The sequence below is a fragment of the Camarhynchus parvulus genome, chromosome 1 (genome assembly GCF_901933205.1).
Source record: "Camarhynchus parvulus chromosome 1, STF_HiC, whole genome shotgun sequence".
NCBI classification, from domain to species: Eukaryota; Metazoa; Chordata; class Aves; order Passeriformes; family Thraupidae; genus Camarhynchus; species Camarhynchus parvulus.
In genome coordinates, this window is record NC_044571.1 from 80,324,468 (window position 1) to 80,348,776 (window position 24,309).

The window sequence follows — 24,309 nt, forward strand, 5'->3', positions numbered from 1 at the left end:
TTTGGATTAGAAGGGACGCTAAAGATCTTCTAGTTCTTACCCCACTGCCATGAGCAGAAACCCCTTCCACTAGACCAGGATGCTCAGAGCTCCATCCAGCTTGGCCTTAAACACTTCCAGGAATGGGGTATCCACAGCTTCTCTGATCAACCATCGAAGCTGAATCTCCTTCAGTTTGAAGCCATTCTCCTTGTCCTGTCAGTACATACTGTTGCAAAATGTTTATCTTTTTTCTAGGCTTACTTCCAGTATTGGAAGGTTGCAGAGGTTACCACAAAGCCTCTGCTTTCCAGGCAGAACAAACCCAATTCTCTCAGTCTTTCCTCAATGGAGAGGTGGTCCATCCATCCAGTCATCTTGGTGCCCCTCCTCTGCACTCACTCCAACAAGTGCACACCCTTCCTGTGCTGGGGATCCCAGAGCTGGATGCAATATCCAGGTGGGGTCTCACAAGGACACAGTAGAAGGGCAGATTCACCTGCCTCTCAACAGAATCACTGCTTTTGAGTCCAATCTAAGTATCTGCATAAATCTTCTCCCTAACACATGCCATGGAATTAAATCCACTAATTCCTGTAATGGTCCAGGCAGTTTCTGCTTGACGTGAAACATATGTCTTAGAAGGACTCTAATGCTTTATTTGGGTTAGAGGTTTCAAGTGATGGAAAATACATCCTAGGCATGTTGTCCTGACCTCTGTCACTAAACTTGTACAGTGCATTTTTGGTTTAATTTTGTTGAGCTTCTACTTTCAGTCACCCCATCGTACCATCTACTGGCAGATTAAAGAGCCTTGCACTGTTAGGAGTTGTCTCTGTGTAGATATTTTTAAATGTGGTCAAGTTACCTCTTAACCTCTTTTTCTCAAATTATTTTTACAACATTAAAGAAGAAAAAAAAAGAAAACATGAAAGAAAGTCACATTTAGCAAGTAGGTTCATCTAGACATGTTCAGTTGAAAATCAATGTTGCAGTTGTGTGGAACTGAAAAAGGAGCATGTCTATTAATGATTTGCAGGGTATGGTTTCCAGGAAATTCTGTGAACATCAAATGATCATCCTACTGGTTTTGTTGATGCTAGTTGAGTGGGTATCACCTGCCCTCTACTGAGGGCAGGGTTGCTGCTGGCTGAATCAAGTATAGAGCAGCAGCTGCAGCTTTTCTAGCCAAAGGAAGAGTGCAATCTGCATTGATTTTTAAAGATAAAGGACTAACAGTGGGATTAACAAAGTCCTCTTTATCTTTTATTTTAAAAATTAAATTTTAACACCTCTTTTAAGTAATTTAAGAATTCTTTTCTTGCTTGCTCTATGATTAATCTGGGTCAAAAATGTTTCACTTCCTTTTTTTAAAATGGCATCATAGTAAGAAATGAGGCTTTCTCTGCCACTGATTAAAAAATATTGCTTGGATAGCAAGCATCCCAGGAATACTGTAGCACTTTTAACTTACTGCTATAAATGTTCTTCTAATTAATTAAATCAAAGCAGTTAGTCACTACTGGAACTGCAATACACACATCCAGTTATCCCAGCCTATCTGTTGTTAGGAATGGTCCTGATTGTTTGTGGTAGCCACAATTCTGCTCAGCTTGCCCTGAATATGAGATCACTCAAAACTCAGGTTAGTTTGGAACCATTTTCCATCCTAATAGCATTTCTCATGGACCTGCTGTCAGCACAGACCTCTAACTCCAAGGAACTTGCTGCTTTTTTAAATGGCCTGAACTGATTGAAAACAAATCAGCTTCAGAAGAGTGTTAAAGTAGTTATTTATGTATTGTCTCATTCACTGCTCATGGTAGAGCTACTACAGGCTCGCAGCTCAAACAGATCACATCCTAGCACATGTTAGTCAGAGATATGTAATTCAAAGTGCCTGTGGTATTGGTCATTCTCCCTGATACAGTTCTTCCTCTAAGTGCCTTGCATCCATTTGAAAAGAGCTCTGCATTTATTTTAAGTGTGTAAACTGCTGAACCAAATAAAAATGAACAGGGGCAAATTATAAATACGGCAAAGTTTATGAGCTGGACATAATGATAAAAGATTTTGGAGGGGTTCCCAAAAGTGACTTGGATACATCAGAGAATTTCCACATGGGCAGGATGGGCAGATCTTTTCTGCCCCCATGGAGAAGGGCAGGTGTAGGCAAGTTACAATCCAAAGCCATTAGTGTGATGGCTTTCCTCACAATTTTCTGCTTCTTTTCCCAACTCTAATCTGTCCCTTTCTATTTAACAAAAAAAACTTGTGCATAATTCCTCACCCAAACCCCCTGTTTGTACATTCATTTTCTCTAAGAAAAGATGTCTCTTTTCTGTGTTATAGACCAAGATCTAAAATCATACTGATACCTGCAATGCTGTTCTCACCAATTTAAAAAAGCAATGTGTCATTTTTATGTTATAGTGAGCAGAATAGCAATGAGAAAGAATTGAAAAATGTTATTGAAGAAATTCCATATGTTTCAAGATCCCCTGAGATTCACAGAGTAGAAATGCGAAGCACTCTGAATTTCTCCCCACCAGACTCTTCCCCTATAACAGGTAGCCAAGACTTTTCAAACTTTCCAGTCTCTTGGGGTGCTTTTGTTCTTGATGTCACATAGAAATTCTAGGGAATGGCAAGGGACTTAAGACGACTGGAAAATGAAATTTTCTTCCTGAAAATTTATTTGTTACTTGGGTAACATGGGGAGTTTTCAAGAAATAAAATGAGCTTCTGAAAATCAGGAACAAATCTTTCCTGAAAGGAAATATTCACAGGAGTTCCATTTTCTGGGAATTAAGAGGTAATTTTCCAGTGTATCCTGTCTGTCTGAATCTGCTAACTCTCTACCTGAAACTCTAGGGAGTAGATGTCTGAGGAGCCAAGGGAGCCAGGCTGATGAGAAATATTAGGTTGCATCAGCTCCCAGTTGATCATCTAATAGAATCCAGCCCTAATCTTTCCAGTGTGTGCAAAACTGTGAAGACAAAGTCTCGGCTTGCATTATTGTTTTACCACAGAAATATGTTTTTTTCTCATTTGAAGTAAATTTTTAAGTATGTTAGGTTCAAATGCACTTCCTGAGGAAGTAGGGACCATTTAAAACTGAGGCTGTTGTGGTCTAACAAGAAGCTTGCTAGTGCAGGTTTATACAGCTGCAGAAGTTACTGCTGATAAAAGTAAGCAGCTTTTCAAATGCTCATGGGATAATCTTGGAGTGAATATGCAGGAGAACAATCCTTTTCACACACAAAACTTTGCTTTCATTCAGAGGTTCTGGATCTATGGTGCCAAAAGACAAGAAAAGACTGATAGCACCCTGGACATACGATGGATTTGGTGCTTGTCTATGCTAATTCTTTGTTTTATGCATATCAATTAGGCAGTTCCCCAGACAGGGACTTAATAAGGATCTGAATACTCAGGAGGGCTCACCCATATGTGTTTATATCTGTGTCAGTGACTTTCTGTGACTGGAGAGGCTGGTTCAGTGGAACAAGACAGTTTTTTCCATCTCCCTTTTAGGTAGTTTTTCTATATGAATGAATACATGGATTTGCACACAGGTATTTAACTGCATTCCCATACATATCTTTGTGTATATTCATGTATCTTTGTGCATATGTAAATGTTCTTTGTATAAAAGCTCATGAGAGGTCGACGTGATCAAATATCTCACTCTTCACACGTTACAGTCAGAGTGTGAAAGCAATCACTTAAAAAAAAAAAAGAAAGAAAAAAAAAGTAGGGGAAAGAGGTAGAATGAAGTAATTCCTGTTCTCTCTCCTTTGTTTCACAGCTGGCACTCTCAGCGTCTGTTACCCAGCTCCTGCAGCTCTCTGTGTGACCAGGGAGAGCTGGAAGGAAATGCAGGCATAATGGATCATTTGAGCAGCCCATCTGGGTTAGGGAATATGGGAAATATGCTGTACCCACAAGAATTTGCTGCTCATGATGCTATAGTGAGCTGGACCCATACTCTTGCAGGATACCGGCTTGTATTAGCAAGGCTGTTGTGGAGTAGCTCATAGATTATGGTTAGAAACTGCACATTACCTCATTCCCTACTTGCAAGTTAAAAAGAAGGTTCATCCTTGCTCTTAACCTGCCTACTGATTCCATGCAAATCCTTTTCACCTGGGCCTTGTGAATGAGGGTGGTGTTGGGCACTATAAGCCTCTACTCTGATGTCTTTCTGCACAAATCATGTGAGATCTGGCAAACTCAAAACTATTAAGTCTATTATGAAGCTTATGTATCAGTTTTTCATAAGCCACTGAACTGGATAAAGCAACTGACTGTTCTGTGGAAGGCTGAGTTTTACCCTCCAAGTGATTTTTTTTTCATCAAGCTATCAAGCAATTTTCCAAACTGCTCTTTGGACTTTGAGCACAAGTATATTTTTTCTAATCTACCATTTAGCCCACACCAGATGAGAGATTTCTCTATTTGCTGCCCTTGAGATGATCTCAACTTTTATAATTTTTTTTTGTCCATAAAATCCAGGACTATCAGTACTATAAATGCTAAAAAATGTCATTTTTCACCTCTGCTACCTGTTAAAATGCTGAGTGCACCATTCACCAAGGTGCTTCATTTATGTAACTATGCTAATTTTCTTCTGTCATTCTCCTCTTCATGTTGAAATGCAAAAAGCTAAATTCATTAAGGCTTGTAAGGGGTTTTAATTTTGCTGGCTGGCACAAATTATAAAAATGTAGTAAATTTATCTCCAGTAAAATTTGCAAAGGTGGAATGTGAATGAGAAATGTTCTTTGGAAGAAATATTCTTTGTATTTTAACACATGCTATATAATTCCTGCTCACAAAGAATAATGAGAAAACTACAGGCACTATCTTACTCCAATTAGTTTTTCCCTTTGCCTCAGCCTTCCTCGGGCCAATACAGCTCTATCTGTTCTAAAGATAAACTGTGTCATTCAGTCCTCAGTGTTTTCAGGTGGACCTTAAGCCAGGATTTCCTTTGAACCCTTATGTGATGAATAAGCAGGGATTTTGCATTGATAAAAGCTTGAACTGAAGGATTGCAGCAGCATCCATGGTCCCCAACCCCGGGTGGCTGTGGCTCCCAGGAGCTGGCAGGGCATCTGTGAGGGAAGGACCACTACACTTTTCCCCAGGTTTTAGTTACTGAAAAGGCAGGTGTGGAGGGCTGAGGTGCTTGCTGCCCTGCCCTCCTGGAGCTGCAGAGTACTTGAAAGGTGTTATGGCCAGATGAAATCACTCATTACTTTTTATCGCTGTTCCAAGCTGTACACAACCAGCTCAGGAGCAGCTCCACAGAATTACTCTATGACATATCTTCAGACATTTCAATTTAATGAATTATTATCCTTATACTGTTCCCTTAAGCATCCATTGCTCACCACTGTCTGAGACAAGATACAGATAGAAAATTTTCTTAACCCAGTATGAAAGCTCTGAATAATCTGATCTCATGAAAAGTTGTTCTGAAATCCTTTAGTAGTTCTGCATGGAAATTGAACACTAGAATCTGATGCAAATTTTGTCTATTTAAAGTTGTTTAACTTTTAGATGCCCTAACAACCATACTATTGTGTTGGCATTATATGCTGGAAACTTTATTTAATATGTCCTGCCAAGTATGAGGGCTAAAATCAGACAACTGAAGCCTAATTGATGTAACGCAATTGTGTTCTAAAAATAAAAATAAATCAATAAAAAGAGAATGTATTGAATTTCTCTGTTATTTTCTTCCAGACAGCAGAAGAGAAGAGCAATTTCAAAGCCAATGTGGACTGCTCAGGCTCATGTGGCTGTTATACTTCAGCCTCATGCTACTAGAATTCTGGGAGTGTGTCAGGCTTTTTCTGAGCATTCCCCATTGGTAAAATTGAAGTCAAATCACTGATTTCAAAGAAACAAACTAAGATTAATGTTACTTTTTTTCACGCAGCTATTATATGATTCTAAATAAGTCGTAAAATACAGTACAGTAATAGCCCATATCTCTTTGAGTTGTAGAGGTGTAAATACAGAGGTTTTAAGTATCTGTACAGACAGTAAAATCTTTGCCCCACTCTAGTAAAGGGTACTACCCTATCAATTTAATATCACCTATACAGAAGAACTCTCCAAGAGAGGTTTTCAACTAAAGCTAAAGCTGCAAACTCTTTCAAAACAAGTATGTCAGGGGCTCCTAGTTTCAGTGACTTTCTGCAGGTATAGTTATTTTTTGGGGGGAAAGGGTAAAGACAAGGAGCTTCACAAAAGGATTCCTTCTAAAGGGAAAGCTCACAGAAATGGGAGCAGTAACTGTCTGCCTCTTGAGTGACTACATTAACATCGACTCTTAAAATTACCAGAATTTTAATGACCAGTATAGGATCTGTTCACAGCTTATACATGAACTGATAATTTGACATTTTTCTACCATAATATCAGGATTTCCAATATGAATAAATCTCAAAAAAACCCCCAAAAAACCTTAGGCTATCCTGTATTAGACTGCCTGCTATGTCTGAGTCCTGCATGTATCACAAGCACAGGGAATATGAACAATCTTAGAAGTGTTGGATTTGCCATGCAGCCATGGAACACCTACATGTGTATGTTTTGTGCACGGTAGCCATTTTTCCTGATGCTTTATTCTTCAGGCCATAGTATAGACCCAAAACATTAATCTATTGACCTCAGCATTTTTTACATTTACGAGGAAAAAGAATCACAGGATCATCTATGCTAGACAGAACTTCTAAGGTCAACTCAGCTAAGTTAACCTAACACAGCCAAGGCAACCATAAAACATTTTCTTAAGTGCCGCATTCACACACCTCTTAAATGCATTCAGGGGTGGTGACTCAACTGCTTCCTCTGCAGCCTGTTCCAGCGCTTCAAAATCCTTTCAGTGAAGAAATGAGAATAATAGCAGCATAATTTATCTCTGTTGTACTGCCAATTTCCAAATAGTGGCATGGCTCTGTTTGAACCCCAACAGGATCACATAGATAGGTCAGGGAGTGCTTCCAGGATCCATTGCAAGGGAAGGGAAGAGATCCAATTTACCTCCACTGCAGGATCAGGATAGATGATGCTTGAATCTGAGGTTAACTAAAACTATAAATCTGGTCAGAGGATGAACCTCAGAGGGAGATACAAAGCAAGGTAGATTAGTCACAGCAGATCAGGACATTTTGTTTAACATTACATGATTGAAGTAGTAAATAAAAGCTGTTATCTGATGGGCCTGGTGGTGTATGTGAAACCAATCGGTTTCCCCACACTGAACACTCTCATAAACATTTATGGTCAATAAGCCATGGCTTTGGTGAACAAGACTATGCAGCTCTCATCACGCGAGATCATATTTTCTGGAAAACATCTATGATGTGTAGACATTTTGTTTCTGATATCATACCGAACTGTCAGACAAAGGCCCCCGGCAGTATTCCTGGCCAAATCTTTTTTGATTGGAGCTTCTTCCTCCCATCTTAGAATTTCTGACAAAAAATGCACCCTTGTATTAGAGGGAAATTTGTCTTAATTTATTGAAATATGTAGAAAAATTCTAAGAGAATAAAGGTATAGGTTACTGGGAGGAACCTAATTTATGTTTTGACTGTAAGTCAAATTACTGTGACATCCTGCTACTATTTTTTACAGCCAGGACTTCATTTTTTTCCTGAAAAAAATGCTCTTTGCCAAAATTAAACTCTGCACTCTCTGCATTGCTCAGTTGCATTGCAAACCAGGAAAGAGGCAGATATATGAGGCTAATGCCTTCTCCACCAGTTACCTACTCTGAAAATTGGTTTGATCACTTGAAACTTCCTCAAGCACACACAGAAAAGCCTGTGCACGCTGTGTCAGTGAGATGGGCAGCACTGCAGCAGCTATTGAAATATGGGAGATTAAATGTTCCTGATGTGGGAATGGAATTTGGCCAGGGGTTCTGACATCTCCTGGACTCTGTCCCCCCTTTGAACTCTGAAGCTCAGCAGCAAAATTCATTACAGATCATTTAGGATCACTGAGCCACTCTCACTTAGTCTCTGCTCCCTGGAAGGGTATTCCAGTATTTTGTTCTGTTCTCATTTCTGAAGGGGTGTAGAACAGAATTGGACCCCTCATTCATACACATGTCCATAAATTCCAAGGGCTGTAGCAAAACAAGTGTGAAGATGTCATGACAAACAAGGGCAGATACACCAGGCAGAGGGTCGCTAAGGTGATATTGAGCCAGTATTTCTCTCTACACTGTCAGTTCCCTCAGACAACATGAAATTACTTCTTCCAAAATAGATTGCATCAGCTGTCCTCTCTCTTTGGGCTCTTTTAAACATTTCTATTTGCATTCTCTCTGGACACACCAGTCAAAACAGATCATCACAAGTTTGCAAGCTAGATGCTTGGAAGATTGTCACACAGCGGTGCTAAATTCCCTAAGAACAGAACTGACAAGATACGTGTTAAAATCATTATCTGTGAGCCAAGGAAGAGTTTTCTGTATAGTTCTGAGTGAAGGCTTAGGGCAGTGTATAAGACTACAGGAAACTAACAGGGAAGACTACAGGGAAACTAACCATTTTGGAGAATTGTGCTTCTAATCTGATTCTGGGGAATTATAGTTTGACATTGCTTTGTCTTTTTATCCTCACAAAGGCCCTTTTTTTCCCATTGTCACAGTGAGGTCTTTCTACTATTCACATTAGAGACTTTACATGAGCCTTCATAATTGTTTCGTATAAAATACATTGATTTCTATCATCTTGTTTAATGATGTGGTACATTGTTTATAAGATAATGCAATGAACCCACTTTGAACTCATTCTATTATCCCATAAGTAATGCAATAAACTGCTTAACAGGGCAATTAAATCAAGTGATTTCAGGTTAATGTTATTAGACAGTGTTCAAGAACATGCAACTTTTGTTTTGAGGACTGACTTCCCTCTTAAATATTGGAAAATGTACTTTGCTAATGTTTTTGTTTGCATTCCCTCAGGTACTAATCATATTATTCATTGCTCAAGACCAGAAATATTATAGCAGCTTTCCAAATAGAGGAGAGTGTTAGTGTAGCCTCTAGTAGCTTGCAGCCAAGCAATGGATCTAATAACCTTGGAGAATTCCCCAGGGTATTATGCAGAGTGTTCAAAGCTCAAGAGAAAAAAACATTTCATTATATAGACAGGAGAAAATCAAATACATGAACAAAACATAAAGGTTAAATATATTATGTGCTGAAAAAATCAGGCTGCCCAACCCGCATATCATATGTGATTTAAATTTTTGAAATGGATCTTAATGACTATTTTTTAGACAGCACCATTTTTTTTTCCATATACCTTTTTTGGCCCACCCTAAATTCTAGTTCAAATAATCTGCGCTACACAGAATTACATTAGGAACTGTTCCAGTGAAATTAAATCTCTATTGTGCATCTTGAGTCTGCTCTAATGATTACTGCTCCACTGAGTATGTAATTTAAAGTCTCTTGTTAATAGATGAGGTGCTGAACACCAACAGCTAGCTCTTCCAAACTTCACAATTTGAAAGCTATCTTGCTTACAGCTGTAGAAATCTACTTCCAATTGGACTTTCATGAAACAATACTGACATCTAACAGCAGGAATAATCCTAATTAAATATCATTCTGTGATTTCAAAAGAGTCACTTTGCTGATATTTTTCTTTCTTAAGGTTTTCAGAAAGAGTATTCCAAAATTAAGAGCAACAGTGGACTTCTTACCTGGATTCTGATTTTCAAAATGGCTAAAATGGCTAAAAAAAGACCCTGATAAGCAAACAGGTAAAAAAACCTCAAAACAACAAAGCAAAACAATGGTTAAATCCATTATGCTCTTAAAAGTTTTTTTTTAACTCAATTAAACAAATAAATAATGAATAAGGGTAAAATAATAAATATTGGAATTTTCTGCCCTTCTTTGGGCTGAAGAGTTTCAGTTCTCTCAGCCTTTTCTCATAGGAAGGTTGCTCTAGTCCCTCAGTTACCTTAATGGCTCTGCACTACAATGTCTCCAGTATGTTCTAGTCTCTTTCCTACTGGGAAACACCACAGACATGGTGGTATCAGCTGTGCTGAATAGAGAGAGAGGATCACCTCCTTCAAGCCGCTGACAATACTTCACCTAAAGTCCAGGATTCTATTTACCTTCTTTGTGGAAAGGACCCACTGCTGCCTCATGTTGGACTTGGTGTCCACCAGGACAAAGTACTTTCCACAGCTTTCCAAACTTCTAGCACACATTGGTGACTGGGGTAGCTCCTCCCCAGGTGCAAGACATTCACTTCTCCTTGTTGGACTTCATGAGGTTCCTGTCAGCTCATTCCTATAGCCTCTTGTGGTCCCTCTGGATGGCCATTCCTCCTAGATTTTGTCATCAGCAAACTTGAAGAAGAGAGTTTCTGCCAGCACCCAGGTCATTAATGAAGATCTTAAAAGGGATTGGATTCAGTATGGACCCCTGGTGTACTCTGCTAGCTCCTGGACTCCAACTAGACTTTGGGCTACTCATCATTGCTCTCTGGGTGGTTTTCAGGCAGTTTTCTGTCCCCCTCAGTGTCTGCTTGACCAGCCCATTTGTGAACACCTTGTCTATGAGGATCTTATGGGAGGCAGTCTCAGAGGCCTTACTGAAGTCCAGCTAGACTATGTCCACTGCCCTTCCTTCGTCTACCAGGCCAGATATTTTAAAAACTACATAAGTTTATCAAGTTGGTCAAGCAGTCTTCCCCTTGAATGAATGCTGATTATTCCTAATGATTTCCTTGTTCCTCCTGCACATGTAAATGGTTTTCCAGCCTTCACCTTCCCAAGGGTAGAGGTGATGCTGACTGTCCTATAGTTCTCTGGATCCTTCTTACCTTTTTTAAAGATAACAGTGATACTTACTTTTCTCTAGACTTCATTTCTCTCAGACTACATGATTGATCAAAGGTTGTTGAGAGTGCCTTTGTAGTGACATCTGACAGCTCTCATGGGTACATCCTATCAGGGTCTATGAACTTAGGTATATCCAAGTTGCTTAAGCACTCTGTAACCTTATTCTTCTCCACAGAGCAATTTCCTCACTCCATCCTTTATGTCTGGCCTTTGGGACCTGAAGTTCCTGGAGTGTGCCATTGCTTGTGAAACCCAAGACAAAGAAGGTATTCAGCCATGTCCTGTCTAACAGGTCCCTTCTCTTCTTGAGCAATGGGCCCACAGTTTTCTTATTCTTCCTTTTGCTAGCTATGCATTCGTAGAAGGTCTTCTTATCTTTGACATCCCTGGCTAAGACAAATGGGCTTTAGCTTGCCTAATTTTGTCCCTGGATGACCAGATAATGTTTCTGTATCCTTCCAGGCTACCTGTCCTTGCTTCTAGTCTGTGTATGACTCTACCCTCTATATGCATCCACAACTTCATGTTGAGGTTTTTTTTAATTCCATCCCATAATCTTTTACAAAGGTGACCTGATTTTTCAATAGTGCTGAGCACTCAACACCTTCTACTGATACACTTGGGAAATTGGATGATACATCACTTATGAGGAAAAATTCTTAAGTCCTAAAACATCGATTAGCCCTGCTGAGAAAATCAGGAATTCAAATTTTTTTCTGTGATTTTTTTTACATAATCTTAACCTGAATTTCACTAGGTCTAAACAACAGCTTTTCCCATCCATATCAGCTAAACTTTCACTGTTTTTGAGTCCAGCTGTTGACACTTGAACTATTCGTCTCACTTGCATATTTTGTGATTTCTATTTCTATTGCAGTATGTAAATTGCTTGCAAAAAAAGATTCACATCCAAGCATCTGATCACTTCTTCATAAATCTTTGCTATATTGTTCTCATAAATTCCTTTCAACCTGCTGCATAGATGTTTTATGAACAATAAGAATTCTTCACATTTACACACATTTTTAACAAGCACTGAACAGACACTAACTAAGCAGAACAGAATTTTCAGAACTGTCTAAAGAAGTTAAATCCTGGGGTCCCCTTGAAATCAGACAGAATAAACATTTAAACTCCTAGTGGGAGTGTAGAAATCTCATTTGCAACCATAATGGCCTCAGTGATGGTAACTAGCACACATCCTTTTAGACTGCTTGAAATGCACAGCTAAGGAAATGCTCCAGGACTGCAGATTCACTTAGGGGCACTGTTAGCTTGGAAGGCTTCTGTCTAGCTGCAAGCACGACAGCCAGGTTACATATGCTGCTTGGACACTCATGTTCATCAGGAGATGCAGAAAGTTATTTGACAAGGCTGAGATGAACCTCACTTGGATGCTGTGATCTGCTTCTCACCTCAAAAAGAGATAAAGACGAGGCACTGCTTGGTGGCCATGTGAATTTTCTAGACCTTAATTCAGAAAAATAGGTCTCCAGCAAGCAGTGCCTAAAATTAAAAGAAAATTGAGGTTAGATGAAGAGATTCAAAATTCCATGCAAAGCAGAGCATGTCAGGTTCACCTAACAGCACAACATTTTTTCCATTTTATTTTGTTTAGCACTGTTGCTAAACATTCTGATTTTTTTTGACTCTGCTGTACACACATAGTATTTACACTTCAATTTTTCATTTCACCAAATCTGAAAAATGTCATTTCCCTCTGCTTTATTTGACATAAAACTAAGCTACACCAGAAGGGCTGACTTTATTATTAAATATTGCTTAAAAACTAGAGGTTCTTTTTAATACAGGGACTACATTCTATTGAATCCAATCTGTTATTTTTCCTCCATCTTTTTTCTTTTTTCTTTTTTGAGGTATCTGTGTCTAGCATAATTAACTAGGTGGTCCTAAAATGTAATTTATATCAGTTAAATGGGTCTGAATTACGTTGCACTTAGAGAGGAAGAGTGAAATGGGAAATGCAAATTTGAGTTCACATAAGTTTTTAAAAAGTGAGCACTAATCCTTCAGGGCCTCAGGATTTGACAAAAGAATTATGTGAATGATGTATGCTCAGAGAGAGCATTGCCGATAAAGAGCTAAATCCTGATCATTCTCAAGTGTGTGAACTGAGTGAGCCTGATTTTTACTTATTCTCTCACTCCTCTTCACACAAGGATGGCTGGAGAACTGGAGAGGGTGACTCTAGACCACTTTTTTCACTGCTTACCATTCAAGCCTACATATTGAGAGATTCACATGGAAGCAGCATCTATCCAGCCATCATTTCCATAAACATTTTCTGATTCTTCAACGCCTCTTACTGAGTTTCTGATCTTTGGACACAACTGTGTATTCCATGCACCAGGGTAATAGAGGGCCCCCATATGGCCGTGGTCCCAGTCAGATCCCCAGGCTGGAATCCCATCCTCCCATCTCTCTTCAGCTGTGTATGACAGAGATATTCTTCATCCAGAGTCACATTCAGGGGTTTTCACTGTTTTAAGGCTCCTATCAGTTATACAAATGAACTTTGTGCAGTTAAAGGTGAGGCTCACCAACACTAAAGTCATTATAAACAGGTGGTAATGAGTGGAAATTATATTAGATCATTATTTTCAGAAACTGCTAAAGCAAATCAACAAGGCTCTAAAAAAAATCCTGCTGGGATGCTGGACAAAATTTTCATCCCTCCACGTTCGACATGGACTGGAAGAGAAATCAAAACATTCAGAAAGAACCAAACTGCAAGATGAAGACAGCTTACCTTGGTCAGTACAGACAAATAGAAGCTTAGAGCATTTTGATTGCTTTGCTCCCAAAAATAAGTCATGAAAGTAAAAGAGGATTTTTTATGCTAAATGAAACTGTCCGCATGATTGGAAGCAACTTTTGCCAAAAATTGTGAAGATATGTAGTATGAATAATTTATGAGAAACTTTTCAGAAGAAGGCATGAAAGCAAAAGCTTACTCTCCACCAGTTTGCAGAAAAGGAATATGTGACACAGCAGCAGCCTGCTGTCATGAAAGGAGACCAGCTGATCCAAAAGATCTGCTCTTTTCTCTCACTAAATTTAAGAGAATTTTAACACACCTTTCTTTGCTTTTATTTTTTTTAGGTGACTGAATGTATCATCTGGAGTTGTTCCCTCCTGGTTATACAAAGTATGCTATATTTTTGTGCTTTGCAAGTCAAAAGCTATCACATAAAATAGGAACATCTCACATATTGTCAGTGCTGGGATTTGCATATATTATTACCATACTTCCTAATTATTTCTGGTTCTATTTGCATAATGAAAAAGGGAATAGTTTCTTCTCAATAACAGTAAATATAAAACTGTGCCTGCCACTCCTCCATAGGGAAGGGACTTTATTTGTTTTGATCTAAAGCCTTAAAGTTGAAAATTCAGAGAAAGCTAAATAGAAAAACAAAATGAAAAAACAAATAAGATCCTCTTCCAGGGCATCCAGAATTTACAATGAAACAAATTTATCATTACCAATAGTTTTAGCTCTACTTTACTGACAGATAAATGATTCCTGTATTTTCTCAGGCAAAGTGTCTAAATTTCTAAATAAACATCTTGGTGATCTTTCAAGAAAGTAGATGCTTCAGTTCTATTTGCTTTTGTTTTACTATTAATGGGGCATGTCTAGCTGAAAAGGTTGTGAAGATTTGCGCATTGGGTGACACTTTATCCTACCCTCACTTAGAGAGAAGAAACATTTTATTGATTGCCTATCTGTCTTTTTTCAGAGGCCATCAGCCAGAACATCAGACACACTCACTTGCTTTAATGGCAGAAAGTTAATTTGTTGGTGTTTGGTAGAGATTGGAATAAAAAAATATATCAATTATATAAAACCTCCAGGTATATTTGATCCTTTTCCATACTTAGCAGCTAAAAATGTGGAATGGATTAATTATTGCTTGCAGTACTGTGGTGGGAGCCACAGACTGTGAGTTCAGTTCCCATCCCAGGCAGAGGATTTTTACATGACACAGAGAAAATCACTCCAGGAATATTAAGGAGCCCCAGCACATTTTCGTGCTATATGTGGATGAGCCAGCTCGGAACAATATGTCTGGACCAGCTCCATGCAAAGGCAGGAGGCTGAGTGGGAAAAGAACAGCCAAGACAGTCCACTTCAATCAATTAATCTGAACTCTCAGGGAAGCAGCCCAAGTGGACTGCTTTACTAACATCACTGTGAACCTTCCAAAAAAGCATGATAAACTGCAGAGAGGGGGAGCCTTATGGTTTTATCACTTGCCATCTGCAGCCTCCTTCACAGGACTGTTTTGCAGGTGCCCTTTTACACAGTGTACAATGATAAAAAGTTAATTTCAATAGACAGAAGTGCTGAACCACAGGACTTCCAAACACAAGAAAGTATCTAAATACAATTTACTGTCCATTATCACCTCTCTTTCATTATCACCAGTACAACTATTTGCTTCCCCTTTAAAACAAAAAGGCTAACAAGTTAGCTGACATTGGGAGACAACTCAGCAGGAACATGAAGGCACCAATTGGGATCAGAAAACCTTTTGAATTATCTGCAAAAGGGAGTAATAGGAAGAGGAATGATCAAAACTGTCCAATCTATATTAAGAAAATGTGAAATCTGCCATCAAAACAATCCTGATACAAGCAGAAGGGTAGTGCCAGGTGTAACAAAGGCAGGAGATCTTCCTGGAGATTACTAGTAACTAGATTTTGCTGATTTGCCACATAAAGAAGGATACAGGTATGTATTGGTGTTGGTTGATACCTTCCAAGGATGGCCTGAAGCTTACCTCTGTCACATTAACACAGAGAAAGAGGTGGTGAGGGTTTTGCTCAATCACATGATTAAATTATGAGCTGTTTCTCAGTGAAAATCTAAAATTTTCTTTTTAGTGAAAATTTAATATCTAAAATTTTCTGTCAGTCAGAGGCTCAAGGATTGCCATTATTACTATGTGATATTCTGGATTATGGACAGGTGTAGAAATTTGATTAGATTTCTCCTCTTGGTTCTGTAGTGTATTTAAAAGGGCCTCTAGTCAGAATGTACCATATTGTGATTTCTTTAGGTTTTCTAGCTAAGCAGATGAGAAACAAGAATACAAATAGAGAAAGAGAGCAGAAGAGTAGAAAAGAAAGAATAGCAGAAGAGTAATATTTATAGTTAAAAAGGAAATGTGAGGAGAGAGAGGGGAGACAAGAGAAGCCCTGAAGAATCTTGCCTCAAAACTGGAAGTGACGGACAGAGAAATCACACTATCTATTAAAAAATAATTATAATTTCCATACATGTGCTTTCCTGAAACAAACTCTTCTTGTTTAGTGCAAGGCCTGCTGATAAACAGAAATAAGAAATAACAAATAATAACAACAACAATAATAATAATAGTAGTACATTTATAAGTATCAGTGATAATATTATTACCTGTTGAGTATTATTCTACTCATATATGCAAAAGAGTAAATTCAAAGGAAAAATAGATGAAATTGTGAATCTGCAGAAAAATGTGAGAGAACAAAAATATTTTCTTATTCATTGCTACACCAATAGGATCTGTATAATTATTATGTATGGTTAAACACCATCTTATAATCCTAAAATATACAGAATTTCTATTATAGGATATATATATATCCTTTGTATAAAAACTTTTTAGATTTTTAAAATAAATTCCTTTGAGATAAGCTGAGGAGAGTCAAACCCAATTTTTAAAAATGCAATGTCTATTTTTAATTCATTGTTACTATTTTTAATGTCTCTCTCTTATGTACAAATGAACAGAAAAATCACAGAGTAAAGTATTAACCTGGTATAAATTGCTATTCACAATAATCACAGTTTGTATCAGCCAAGAAATCATCCCATGGTTTGGTTTTAATTAGAAAAGAAAATGTTGAATTTTTATTTAAAGCATTACTACTCTCTTTGTATTTTTTTGTTCAAACAAACTAGCTTGGAGCATCATAATATGCTTTCTCATGAAATTTTTAATACTTTCTTTCACTTTCAATGTGGTCAGAAAAAATATGGAGAAAAGTGCAGGGGTTTTTATTAGATTGACAAATTGAATTGCAACTGAGGCTGCAGAGAAGGGAAAGAAAAACATAACTTGGGAAAAAATGCCTGCCTGACAATCCAGCCATAAAGTACAAGTGTATTTTACTTTTCTTCTGTAAAATTAGTGTACTTTACATGAAAACCAGTAAGACAATACATTCAAATGCTTTGTCCAGTCACACATATACTACTAATAAAAAGCAATAGGTAGAAAAATACTAGAACCCACCTAGAACAGAACTTCATAGTGAAGAATTTGTAAAATATCGTATATATTTGCTTGTAAAATATTGTATATATTTTATCTTACATATACAAGTATATATGCATAAATTGTGCATGTATGTCATGTACATGTATATGTATATATATGTACATGATATACATCTGCATATATCACCCACCACTTGACAAAGCTCTCCAATAATTGTCCTCCTTGCATTTAAATAGTGCAATAGGGGAGCAACATCATTTAACCCATTTTCCAGGTAGCAAAACAGAAGACAGCCTGGGAAAAGCAATTTATCAAACTTGTTGAATTGTTAGGATTTAAGTCCCCAGTGTACTGACGTGTTATAGTGTTCCCCAAACAGGGTCATACCCTTGTCTGGGGGCTGTCCAAACAAGTCCAAAAAGGATTGAAGAGGACAGGGATTTATTGCAGCACCTTTCTCTCAGGTAGACAGGACTGTGCCTGTTGCAGCAGATGTAGGAGTCACTCCTGAGAGAGAAACTTCTCTTCTGTTTTTCCAAGAGCAGAGCACAGCTCTGTTCTGTTTCAAAACACAGGAGTCAGGGGTAACCAGAGCACCCCCTTTTAATGTAGCAGCAAACAGTCAGAGAACTTCTTCTGAAGATAGAAAATTTAGGCCTGAGATTCTTGAAGTCATCACCCAGGAGAGAATCAGGAATCTTGATCTACCAGCCAGGTCGCTGCTCCAAAGACTCTTTTGGTGATTCAGTCAGTAACACTTAATGTACAGTGAGAAACTTGAGCCAAAAGCCCAGTGTCTATCCCATGAGTGCCTTATCCAAGAGTTAGGGAGTCATTTACCCACCTGAGATCCTTTGGTGTGACTCTGGGTACACAGCGGGACATTAGAAGTGGAGCCCTCCAGAGTTCAGTTGCTAATGTCAGTAGGCAGTTGAAAGGGCTTTCCAAAATTGAAATTTTGAGCATAAGCAGCTGAAAATTTCTTTGAAGCCTTATTTTTGGCACTTAAATTGTGCTTTGAATCTGACCTTTTGTTTAACAGGTATGACATCATTCATCTCTGTTCTGTCAGGAGGAATTAATTGCAATCCATATGCTAAAGTTCATTTTTACAGAATCAAAACCTAATTACAACCTTGAAATTCTCTTCGTTCCATTTTCAGAGAATAGAGGTCTTATAAACCCAATGAAAGAGGAACATATATTCAGCAAATCCTTTTTCTCTTGACAGTTAGGAATGGAAGGTAGTTCTGATTTGAGGATTTCCTGAAGTTTCTCTAACACCAAGTTTCATCTACTGTGAACATTATAATAAAAGGGGGTCTTTTGGAATGACAGAGTTGTTATCCATTAATTTTTCATTCCAGACTTGTGCGAATAAAACCTTTTAGCAGCTGCTGCTCCTCCAAGTGTCTCAAATGACAGTAAAATAGCTACCAGACAGATCTTCACCATAGGATTTGAGGTAGCCTCATGGTAGCACGTAGTAATACCATGCACTTCTCCATCACCATTTCTTCAATAACTTCAAAGCACCAGCTGGCTCTCACCAGTCCTGTGAGATCAGGGAGGGATTTACATAGAAGATCCTTCTCAAAGTGTAAGCACAGGCTGGGATACAGTGTGAACATGAAAGAACCGTGCAACGTCGCACAACTGCTTGCAATGAGGTTTAAAAAGAGTAGGTTATCCTTTAGAATCCTGTGCAAGTCTACTGGGAGAATGTGTGCAACTCAGCCTTTGAGCCTTCCCATGAAAGGCAAGGGATTTGCACTCCCCAAGGTAAATTAGTATAATGCCCTTGAATTCCAGTTGTTTCAGAGAAACAGTAGCAGCAGACCAGCTGTCTTCCTCAGATCTAAATGAAGGCTGAAATTTTTTCACAATTAAATAATACAGGTGCAGCTAGGGGAAGAGTATGACCTGTAATTGCTGTTATTGATTCATGAGCCAGGAAGATCATATTTTGGCTTTTAGCTTCCACAGTGGCAGTGGTTAGAAAAATTATCATTTTGCTTGTCTTTTGACCATATCTGACATAACATCAATAAGACAAAGCAAGCAGGGCACCCTGCAGTGCTGTTCTTCTCTCTGCAGACTCACTTTTCAGTGCATGCGTTTTAGAAATGCTTTGTTGTTTTGTTCATATAGATCAGCTGTAGCATCTCAAACTAGAAACAGTGCTTTGTATTTTCCAAGTAAATGCAGGAAACCAGAATCATAGTAATGAAAATCTGTATAGACTTGTTTTGGTTTAATTGAATTACATTTAAACACTTATCTTAAAATTCAAGAACTTGTAGTACTGATGTCTGAATAACTGCCAACCTCTTTGGACATCAGACCAAAGGAGCTGGTTTCAACAGCTAACACTTAACCTGAATAACTGGGAAAAATCAAAACTCCTCTAGAAGATAGGGAGGAAAATTCAAATACAGAAATTAAATGGGACATATCTTTATCTCAATGTGATGTCACAAGATAGAACGCGTTCCACCTGCAGACTCACTCCATTGTGTGATTTCATCCAATATTTGTGATTTCTCAAGATTTCCAGTCTGCATACACTTGTGAAAGACATAAAGTTATTCCAGAAAGTATATGACCATGATTTCCCCAAGGGAGGACAGACCAACGAGCATGTCCTGTGACATCTCATTAATGAAATGTAATGCTTTGAATTCTATCCACCTTTTTCTCCACATTCTCTTGGACTCACCACGACCTATTCCCTATTGAACTTAAGAGAAGAGCAACACTGACCTTGGAGAGCCTGCACTCGCTCACATAATCAAAATTTTGGCTCACTGTCTGTGGAAAATTGTATTACTTGAAGAGGAGGAAAAATTTCTCTCAATTTGTGAACACACTAAACATGAAGTAATGATCTTCATTTCATAGCATGGCCTACATTATTGTCAGCAGCTTTACCCATCACAGAACAATCAAAAGTACCACAAAATAAATTCAAAAGTAGTCATCTTCAAATGTAAAAAAAAAAAAAAAAAAAAAAAAAAAAAGGGATCATTTCATTCTTTTAAACCATCAGAGAAGGAAAAATAGTAGTAGAAACAAACTCAGCCTCCTGACAGCAAAGTATTAATTTTTTATTTCATTGTAGAAACACCAAAATATTGTGAACTGTAAAACAGACAAAATAGACTAAGTTTTTCATATGGATATTTTATTCTCATGGGATTTTCTGAAGAAAATTACTGTGAATAACTTAGCAAGTTTGCTGAAACAGAATAAAATCTGTAAAGCCAAAAAAGTCAGCTGTGCTAAAAGGGCTTGAGGAATATTATACTTCTGTAGTCCTTAATCCAAATGAAGTCACTCAGTGCTAGGAAAAACATACCTGAAATTACAAAATCATCATGGGAAAAAATAAATGGCAAAAGAGAGAGAGCATAAATAGAGGTGTCCCAAAGGTTGGAATCACTTAGCTGCATAAGGAGAAATTAGGGGACTTACTGTGAATATTATGAAAGATATTGTGCACAGAAAAAAATCATGGTTAAATTAAATTGGAAGTGAGTTTAGAATGAAAAAAGAGATACACATCTGTATACAATCTGTATTCAGCAATTTGGGTTTTATAGTTGAAGGAGGTATTTGATTTAAATACTGTGGCAGAAATTCTAAAGGGTTGGATAACTTTATGATCACTAATAACATTTGCCATTATGTATGTTGCCATTATGATAAGGATAATCAACTCTCATGCTGTAGGGCATAAAGTTATCAGCAGTGGGATGTGGGATTTTCTTTCCCTACCTATTACATGTCTAGTTAGATTTTCTTGTTCACCTTTGGTAGTCAGTTCAGTGAAGTATCCTCCAACGCACACAAGTCAATTCTCGCTGCTCCAAAGAAACCTTACATAGGCTGAGCAGGGGTGATTTTTATCCTGCTAGGCTGAAACTCCTCCTTTTGGAGGTGAAGGAATTTCTTTTACTGCAAAACAAAAGATGAATATGGGACTGCCATCAAAATTAATTAATAGCTAATACCTTGTCTGTATGCATTAATTTACTAGATTAAATGGCTCTTGGAGTCTGAATGAGGCTGCAGGGGGTCTATTCATAGACAATATTGATCAGTTCATGTTCCTCCAGGAGAATAATCTTAATTGGGCAGGAGAAATTTGTCTTGAATCAATATCTTGTTGGCAATAACGGTTTGATGGTGGAAAGGTAATTTTAATTGGCAAAACTTAAGAGATTATATTTGGTAGCATGCTTGATAGCAGTGCCTCACAAACTGTGAAGAAATAAAAACAGGGAAATAAAAGAAGTGCTGTTAAATGCTTAACTACCCTTTCTGAACCTCTCCCACTTTATAATATATGAAGTTTCATCTCAAGACCTTACTTTATCCCTGCTGAATCAATGCAACCCATGCTTATGAGAATTCTGGCCTCAGCACCCCTTGGAAATAAGGCTAATGTGAAACTCGTAAAAATTTTGAAATTTTCTGGAAGCTTTTTATACCAGTAGATGGAAGTCTATTTTTTTTGAAGTTTTTTAATTTGAGAAAGAAGTAATTGGATGCCAAAAATTCAAATTTTTCTAAAAATTAAAGATTTAAAACTAAATTAAACTAAAGATTAAGGTGAATTTATAAGAACAAAAGACTACCATTCCCTTTTTAAACGTGTTTATGATGACAAAACTAATTTAAATTAATTAAAAAAAACAAACAAGAAAAAAGTCTAACTGTTGATATTCAAGTTTGCCTTCAACATAAAGTAAACTTTTCTCTAGTCCATAGAGAAATTTCCAAATTTTCTGAATATTCCATAGTTGCAACAGTAAAAACTCTCTGTACAGGTCTTGCTTCTGACATTTCTGTTATGCATCTGTTAAAGAATTAAATTCAACTCCAGGTTCAAATAATGACTAAGCAGAACCTGGAACATATATTCCTTATCCCTTATCATATTACAGATAGACTCAGTAGCCTGGAGGCCAACATTTGGTAGGACACATTTGGTTTGTGATTATTTCATCTTGAGATGAATATGCAAATAATTATTTGCTCATTTTACGTGGCTCCATTTTGCAGGGGGAATTTGATTTGTTTGCCTTTGTGCAGCACAGCCAGCTCAATCTTCTGCTATCATACAGCTATCCCTGTAGGTCCCGTGTTACTTCAGTGAATCCCATGGCACTGCCAAGGGTAGCCCACAGTTTCCCAAATCACTACAGACACCCAATGCAGAGAGAGAGAGAGAGAAAAGGCTCAATGTCCTTTTTTTAATTTCATTTTTTATGAATTTAATTCATTTTTTTATTAATTAAAATAGTTATTAGTCCTAGGACAGCTGCTACATCCAGAAAGTCCATAGTACCAGAGTGGAAAAGTGGATATGCCCCTTGCAACCAGCCCTGCAAGAGACACTCCTTCAGTATGGACAGAAGAAGGACACAAGGGCCTTGAATAAAGATTTACTTACGGAAAATAATAAAAGCTAACACAAATCCAAGGTTAACTGAAACATATAATTAAACTTCACATTTATTTTAATAAAATACAATATTGACTTTGCTCTTTAAAGTAGATTAGGTTGTTGACATTACAGCAGTACAATAAACAAGTACTAAGCTTTTTACTAGCAGAACAGAAAATTAAAGCTGGTTATGACAAGACAAATAAAATTAGTTTATTCAGGACTGTATAAATCATCAATAAGAATTCTTAATCACTTGCCTCCAAAAAGCTAGATTATTTGATCTGCAACAAAACTGGGGCTGTGTCAGCAAGCTGGATGCAAATCAAACAACATTCAGATATCTCAAAAATTCTGAAACTATGTGTCTGGAATACAGATGGAGACCAGAAATTCAGTGAGGCCTTCTTAGGGTACTAAAAATATAGAGTCCTTTTTATCCACTGAGATGTGGTTATTGAAATTAGTCTCTCAACAGCATGGTGTATCACAGATAAAACACTATCCCTGGTTTTCTAACCTTATTTTTAATGTATGCTTTTGCAAAGACTTCTTTTTTATATGCATGCATTTCATACAGGCTGGAAGCTATAAAATACTAAGCTGTTCATTTTGATGCTTTATCATATTGTATTACCTTTCACTAAAGAGCCACACAGTTCCTGAAAAAGTTTACTATAATTTAAGGCTTGCAAGGCACAATAGCACACTTTGATTCATGTTTTTTATATGCAAAGTCTTGTAATGTTTCTGATCAATAAAGATGTTCACTCTGGCATGGAGAAAATTTGTCTACTATTAATATTTTACTATCTGTTTACCTAAAACATAGTCTGCTCCCTCAATAAAATGCTTGTTCCTGATCTTTTCATACCATATAAATAAGGGTTAAAAGCAAAATAAACATTACTATAAATTAAGTAATAAGAAGTTTATAACTTCAAAATCTATAATGCAGAATTCAGATGTAGCAAGAACTTCACATTTACCTGAACATGGTTCTGGTTCATAATTCATGATAAAAGCTGAGAATTGAATCTGTTTGGACAATGGTCAATCCTACTTTGCTTGTTTAAAGCTTTCTTTATTTCAGAATGGATTTTAACATTTGCTTGTGGGTTACTGATAAAAAAACAGCTATGCTCTTGAAAGAGGAAAAATTGTGAAGTTATTGTGCTGCCATAGTCTTCCTCTTAGCAGCACTCCTTTGAATCTGACTAGGATACAAATGAAGGAGGATACATAGAGGAGACTAAAACTTCATAGCCTTCTCTTGCTTATTGACCCCTCTCCATATTACTGTGGCAGAGATGCAAATAAAAGAGAAGTTTGGCCAGATGATCTCTTTACTTCAAAATACAGAAGATATTGATCAAATATTTGAGAAAGAACAAAAATAAGGCATGGAGGTAACATGGAAGTTTAAACACTGCTAAAGGAAGATTGTGTCAGGTTAGACTGCTAGACTAGTTTCCCTCTCTAAACAAAAAGAAGAAATAGTACATCAGAAGATTTGTACTTTGGTGAATCTTTTGATTCAATACAGGAGGAAAAATTATATTAGCTGGAGAAGGTAGAAATTATAAAGTTAGAGAAGAGGTGAAAGTGCAAATAATTTGTTGTGTAAATGAAAATTGCTTTTCCATTAAAGAGGCACTGTTCATCTAAAGAAATATTATCAGTAGAGTT